General features: G+C 38.1%; 1 pseudogene; it reads left to right on the top strand.

Moving 5' to 3' along the window:
* Positions 1-200: 200 nt before the first annotated feature.
* On the top strand, positions 201-6,401 carry LOC144300273 (ferritin heavy chain pseudogene; annotated as a pseudogene).
* Positions 6,402-6,685: the final 284 nt, after the last annotated feature.

Below are 6,685 nucleotides of genomic sequence, written 5' to 3'. Positions count from 1 at the left end.
GAAATTTCCTAACTTTAGGTCTGGAATTTATTGCCATGGTCTGTACTGATAAAAATAGCTTATGACTCCTAAAAACAAGATAGAGTCAAAAAATATAGAGTTAAGGCTCATATGGTTCACAAAACAACTTCTGTCAACAGTCCCTTTCCTAACATTGAGAATAGTGTCATAAATCCCATGCTCTCACACCCCTAAGCCTCATGTACATGAAGAAAGCTCCAATTTCCCAGCTGAAATGCAGCTCTTATGCCCTCATATGCAACTTCATATTGATGAAAATTGTATCAACATTTTATCAGTGTCCTTCGGGTAATGTTCTGAAATTGCTGATAAAAAAATCCTTCTTTTTAAATATTTTTCACAGCATTAAATAAATAGTTTCAAAAGAATTTAAAGGCTCTCTGTCTTCAATTAAGAGGCCCAACCTTTGAGGAATGCTTTTGAACTGGTTGCTGTTATCTTAGAACTTCATTCCATATATTAACACTTGCCTCTGTGTTCCACAATTAACATTAGACTTTGCTCCATATAGATCCTCTCCTCTTAGGAATATTTTATTTACATTTTATAAATTTTATTTAATTTCTTTTCTTTATCTTTTGTCTCACTGCAACTAAGAGATTTTGTTCTCTTAATTCAAGGTGGAAACACTGATATATATGTTAACTTTTCTTTCCCTTCCTCTAGAAATAATTCATATTAACACATCACAGGAAAACTTTATCTGCTAGTTACCATGTGGAAAAGAAAACTTGTGACTTGTGATAGGTACTCTTCATTTCTTCAAATGGTATAAAATTAATTTATTAATTTTTTAACTCATTTATTTTTAAATTAACTCATTTATTAAAATGAGTTAGGCTTATTAATGTTTTGAAGATTTCCTCAGAAATATTGACCTAAAAGGTTGTGGGTTACAAAATTTAGAACCAACAACTGTTGGTTGTTAGAAGGCAATGATATCATTTTACTAAAACTTTTCCTGTATAGATGATCTCAAGGAAGTTGTCAATGGCTAAGGTGACATAGGTGTGTCGCAAGTTACCATTTAAACCTTTAAAAAGGAGATTCTGCTTTATTATACTCTTCCCTTACATTTTGATCAAAATTCTTTAGCAATGCCCAATATCATCTTCTAAACTCTTTATTTAAAGCTTCTTATCAGTTTCCTGAACAAGGAGGCGTTGGGGGTAGGGGTGTGTGTGCATGCGTTCATGTGTGTTTGATTCTGCTGATAGGTACTAATATGTTATCATTCTCACTATAAACTTACAGCAATGGATTTCAAACTGCGTATCTATACTATTAAAATTATGTAGGATTCCATCAGGCTTAAACAATCTACCCGACTAAAACACTAGTAAACTATAGGTCTTAATCTAATTAACCTCATTTTTTTCTGGTACATAATAAAAGTTAGTTTTATTATCATTCAGAAAACTCAAAAGGATGACATGAATAATATATTTATATACATTTATCTATTAACTAGTTATCTTGATGAGGTAATGTAAGGAACTCAAAAGAGTAAATATTAAATAAGTTGAAACTCTCTAATTCTAAATATTATATTTAATTGCAAAGATCAAAGAAAATTATAAACATATGCTCAGTATTTATGCTTAGTCAAAATGTCTTTATCTTCTGTTATTTTTGTCACTGAGTAGACAATTTTCAGATGATATAGCAACACACTAGATTTTTTTCCTCCTCCATTCCCTGAATGGAAAATTTTTCAGGAAAATATAAATTTCTTTCCTAGACAAATCTTGGCTTAAGACAAGTTTAACAAACTTAACATCTGAAAAATATGGTATAAACTTCAATTTTGTTAATTCAGCTATTCTGTAAAAGTATGAATTTCATTAATATTAGGATAATTTTTGTTTTTTTCCCTCACTTCTTTAAAAAAGTTTTAGTTAACTTTTTTCAAATTTTTATTTAAATTGTAGTTAGTTAACATATAGTGCAATGTTGATTTCAGGAGAATTTAGTGATTCATCAATTACATACAACACCCATTGCTCATCATAACAACTGTCCTCTTTAATACCCATCACCCATCTAGCCCATCTCCCACTCACCCCCCTCCATCAACACTGAGTTTGTTATCCATCATTAAGAGTCTCTTGGGATGCCTGGGTGGCTCAGAGTTTGAGTGCCTGCCCTCAGTTCAAGGAGTGATCCCGGAGTCCTGGGATCGAGTCCCGCATCAGGCTTCCTGCTTGGAGCCTGCTTCTCCCTCTACCTATGTCTCTGCCTCTCTCTCTCGTTCTCTTTCTGTCTCAATAAATAAAATCTTTTTAAAAAATTCTCTTATTGTTTGTTTCCTTCTCTCTTCCCACCATATATTCATCTGTTTTATTTCTTAAATTTCACATATGTGTAAAATCATATGGTATTTAATTTTCTCTGACACATTTTGCTTACCATTCTACATCCTAGCTCCATCCACATCATTACAAATGGCAAGATATCATTATTTTGGATGGCTGAGTAATACTCCATTTCCTTCCCACCTCTTTTTCTATTTATCAGTCATGGACATTTGGACTCTCCATAATTTTGCTACTGTTGATAATGCTGCTATGAACATCAAGGTACATGCACCCTTTTGAAACTCTATTTTTGCACCCTTTGATAAGTACCTAGTAGTGCAATGCTGGGTCAGAGTATACTTCTATTTTTCACTTTTTGAGGAACCTCCATACTATACTCCAGAGTGGCTGCACCAGTTTTCATTCCACCAAGGGTGGGAGAGGGTTCCCCTTTCTCCACATCCTCGCCAACACCTATTGTTTCTTGTGTTGTTAATTTCAGCCATTCTGATGGGTGAGGTGATATTTCATCCTGGTTTTGATTTGCATTTCCCTGATGATGAATGATGTTGAACATCTTTTCATGTATCTCTTAGCCATTTTGATGTCTTCTTCAGAAAATTTCTCTTCATGTCTTGTGCTGGTTTCCCATCTGCATTGTTTATTGAGTGTTGAGCTTGAAAAACTCCTAATAGATTTTGGAAACTAACCTTTTACCAGACATTTCATTTGCAAATATCTTCTTTCATTCTATAGGCTGCCTTTTAGTTTTGTTGATTTTTTCCTTCACTGTGCAGAAGCTTATTTTTTAAGATTTATTTATTTATTTATGATAGACATAGAGAGAGAGAGGCAGAGACACAGGAGGAGGGAGAAGCAGGCTCCATGCCGGGAGCCCCATGTGGGACTCGATCCCGGGACTCCAAAATCGGACCCTGGGCCAAAGGCAGGCGCTAAACCGCTGAGCCACCCAGGGATCCCCCAGAAGCTTTTTATCTTGATGAAGTCCCAATAGTTCATTTTTGCTTTTGTTTTCCTTGCCTTATGAGACTTGTCTAGTAAGAAGTTGCTGTGGCGGAGTTCAAAGAAATTTCTGTCTGTGTTCTCCTCTAGATTTTTAGTTTCCTGTCTTTAGGTCTTTCATCCATTTTGACTTTATTTTTGTGTATGGTATAAGAAAGTGGCCCAGTTTCATTCTCTTGCATGTTGTTTTCCAGTTTTCCCAGCACCATTTGTTGAAGAGACTTTTTCTCATTGGATATTCTTTCCTTCTTTGTCAAATATTAGTTGACCATATAGTCATGGGTCCATTTCTGGGTTATCTACTCCATTCCATTGATCTATGTGCCTATTTTGTGCCAGTACCATACTGTCTTGATCACTCTAGCTTTGTAATAGAGTTTGAAGTTTAGAATTATGTTGACTCCAGTTTTGTTTTTCTTTTTCAAGGGTGTTTTGGCTATCTAGAGTCTTTTGTGGTTCCATACAAATTTTAGGATTATTCTAGCTTTGTGCAAAATGCTTGAGGTATTTTGATGGGGATTGCACTAAATGTGTAGATTGCTTTGGGACATTTTAACAATGTTTATTCTTCCAATCCATGATCATGGAATGCTTTCCCATTCTTTTGCGTCTTCAGTTTCTTTCATAAATTTTCCATAGATTTCCAGAGTATGGGTCTTTCATCTCTTTGGTTATGTTTATTCCTAGGTATCTTATGGGTTTTGGTGCAATTGTAAATAGGATCAATTCCTTGATTTTGCTTTCTGCTGCTTCATTGTGGGTGTATAGAAATGCAAAAGATTTCTGCATGTCGATTTTATATCCTGTGACTTTGCTGAATTCATGTATTAGTTCTAGCAATTTTTAGTGCAGTTTTCTGCATAGAGAATCATGTTGTCTACAAATATTGAAAGTTTTACTTTTTCCTTGATGATTTGGATGCCTTTTATTTCTTTTTCTGTCTGATTTCTGAGGCTTAGACTTCCAGTACTATGTTAAAGAGTAATGATGAGGGCAGACATCCTTGTGTTGTTTCTTGCTGTAGATGAAAGTCTCTGTTTTTCCCCATTGAGGATGATGTTACCTGTGGGTCTTTCATATATGGCCTTTCTGATGTTGAAGTGTATTCTATCTATTGCTACTTTATTGGGTGTTTTTTATCAAGATGGATGAGGTATTTTGTCAAGTGCTTTTTTTTTCTTTGCATCTATTGAGAGGATCATATGGTTCTTATCCTTTCTTTTATTAATGTGGTGTATCACATTGATTGATTTACAAATTGAATCAGCCTTGTAGCCCAGGAATAAATGGCATGTGGTCATGGTAAATAATTCCTTTAACATGCTGTTTGATTCATTTTTCTAGTATCTTGTTGAGAATCTAGTATCTTTTTGCACTCAGAGATATGGACTTGTAATTATCCTTTCTATGGTATGTTTGTCTTGTTTTAGAATCAAGGAAATGCTGGCCTCATAAGATGAGTTTGGATGGTTTTTTTCCATTTCTTTCTTTTGGAAAAGCTTGAGAAGAATAGGTATTAACTCTTCTTTGATGTCTAATATAATTCCCTGAAGAAGCTATCTGATTCTGGAATTTTGTTTGTCGGGAGATTTTTAATTACTGTTTCAATTTTTTTTCTAGTTATGGGTCTTTTCAAATTTTTCATGTCTTCCTGTTTTAGTTTTGGTAGTTCATGTTTCAGTTTTGGTAGTAAGATCTTTTTTTTTTTTTTTTCTTTCAGAGTCCACTTTATTGAGTGCTGTAGCATTAATACAGGTCAAGGGAGGCAGGCGATGGGCCATGGCTAAATAAACCCCCTCTCCAGGGTTTCTGCTTGAGAGGGATGAGGACTGGTTGGTTCAGGACGGTGCAAGCCACCCCTTCTCCTCCCCCAGGAGAGGCCCCCTCCCTTCCACAGAGCTATAGCAGCCTGGGCTTGCCGGCTGCACTATGCCCATCAGAGGAAAGGTTCCCACCTAAATGCCAACACAGGAGAAGAGTGAGGGAAGGAGCCTCAGGGTGAGCAGTGTGGACGCCCCAGGAGCAGAGCTGGTTCCAGAGGCCCAGGCTGGCCTGCTGAGTTGCACTGGTTGCTCGAGCCAAGGCCTCAAGGCTGCAGGAATGGTGGGTTTGCAGCCAGCTCAGCATCAAGCCCACAGAGGATGCTACAGGCAGAGGCTTTAGCATCTGGCTTTTATTGGTTGCTTGTTTTCTCAAACCCAGCATTTAAAAAAAAAGTCACCTGAGGTGGTAGTTCAGTCACCGGTAGAGGCAGGGGCAGGCCAGTGGTCACTTGGGAAGAGGGTGCCAACGTGGTTCCTTCACATGTAGTACCAAGCCAGGAGGCTGGCAACCAGGGCCACACCAGCGGCCAGAATGAACTGCAGGCTGGGCTGACTCAGCACAGCCAAGGCTGTTCGGAAGGGGCAGCTGCTGCCCTCCAGGGGATAAACCTGGAGCTCTATGCGTCTTACGTCTACTTGTCCATGTCTTATTACTTTGATCGTGATGATGTGGCTTTGAAGAACTTTGCCAAATATTTTCTCCACCAATCTCATGAGGAGAGGGAACATGCTGAGAAACTGATGAAGCTGCAGAACCATGAAGCGGTCAAATCTTCCTTCAGGATATTAAGAAACCAGACCGTGATGATTGGGAGAATGGGCTGAATGCAATGGAGTGTGCATTACACTTGGAAAAGAGCATGAATCAGTCACTACTGGAACTGCACAAACCAGCCACTGATAAAAATGACCCCCACTTGTGTGACTTCATTGAGACTCATTGCCTGAACGAGCAGGTGAAATCCATCAAAGAATTGGGTGACCATGTAACCAACCTGCGCAAGATGGGGGCTCCCGAATCTGGGATGGCAGAGTATCTCTTTGACAAGCACGCCCTGGGAAACAGTGATAGTGAGAGCTAAGCCTTAGGCTGTCTTCCCATAGCCACAAGGTGACTTCCCTGGTCACCGAGGCAGTGCATGCATGTTGGGGTTACCTTTACCTTTTCTATAAGTTGTACCGAAACATCTACTTCTTTCGTTTGTATCATTCCTTCAAATAAAGTAATTTGGTACCCCCCCCCAAAAAAAAAGATGGATGTGTGTCAAAAAGTGGATCTTCTTGGAGCAAGCCGATGCAATCTGTTGTCTCATATGCTAGCAACATACCAGACCACTCTGCTTCATTTTTGGGAGAAAACTTCTCACACTATGGCAGCCATCCACGAGAGCTTCAAAGGTTACCAACCATATGAATTCACTACATTAAAGAGCTTACAAGACCCTATGAAAAAACTGATTGAGAAAGAAGAAAGGAAGAAGATCACCCAGCAGGAAAGTGCAGAGGCCACCATGGAGGAGC

This window comes from Canis aureus, chromosome 28, assembly GCF_053574225.1.
Source record: "Canis aureus isolate CA01 chromosome 28, VMU_Caureus_v.1.0, whole genome shotgun sequence".
Classification (NCBI taxonomy): Eukaryota; Metazoa; Chordata; class Mammalia; order Carnivora; family Canidae; genus Canis; species Canis aureus.
Note: the sequence above shows the minus strand (reverse complement) of the source record. Positions and strands in the feature narration are given on the sequence as shown.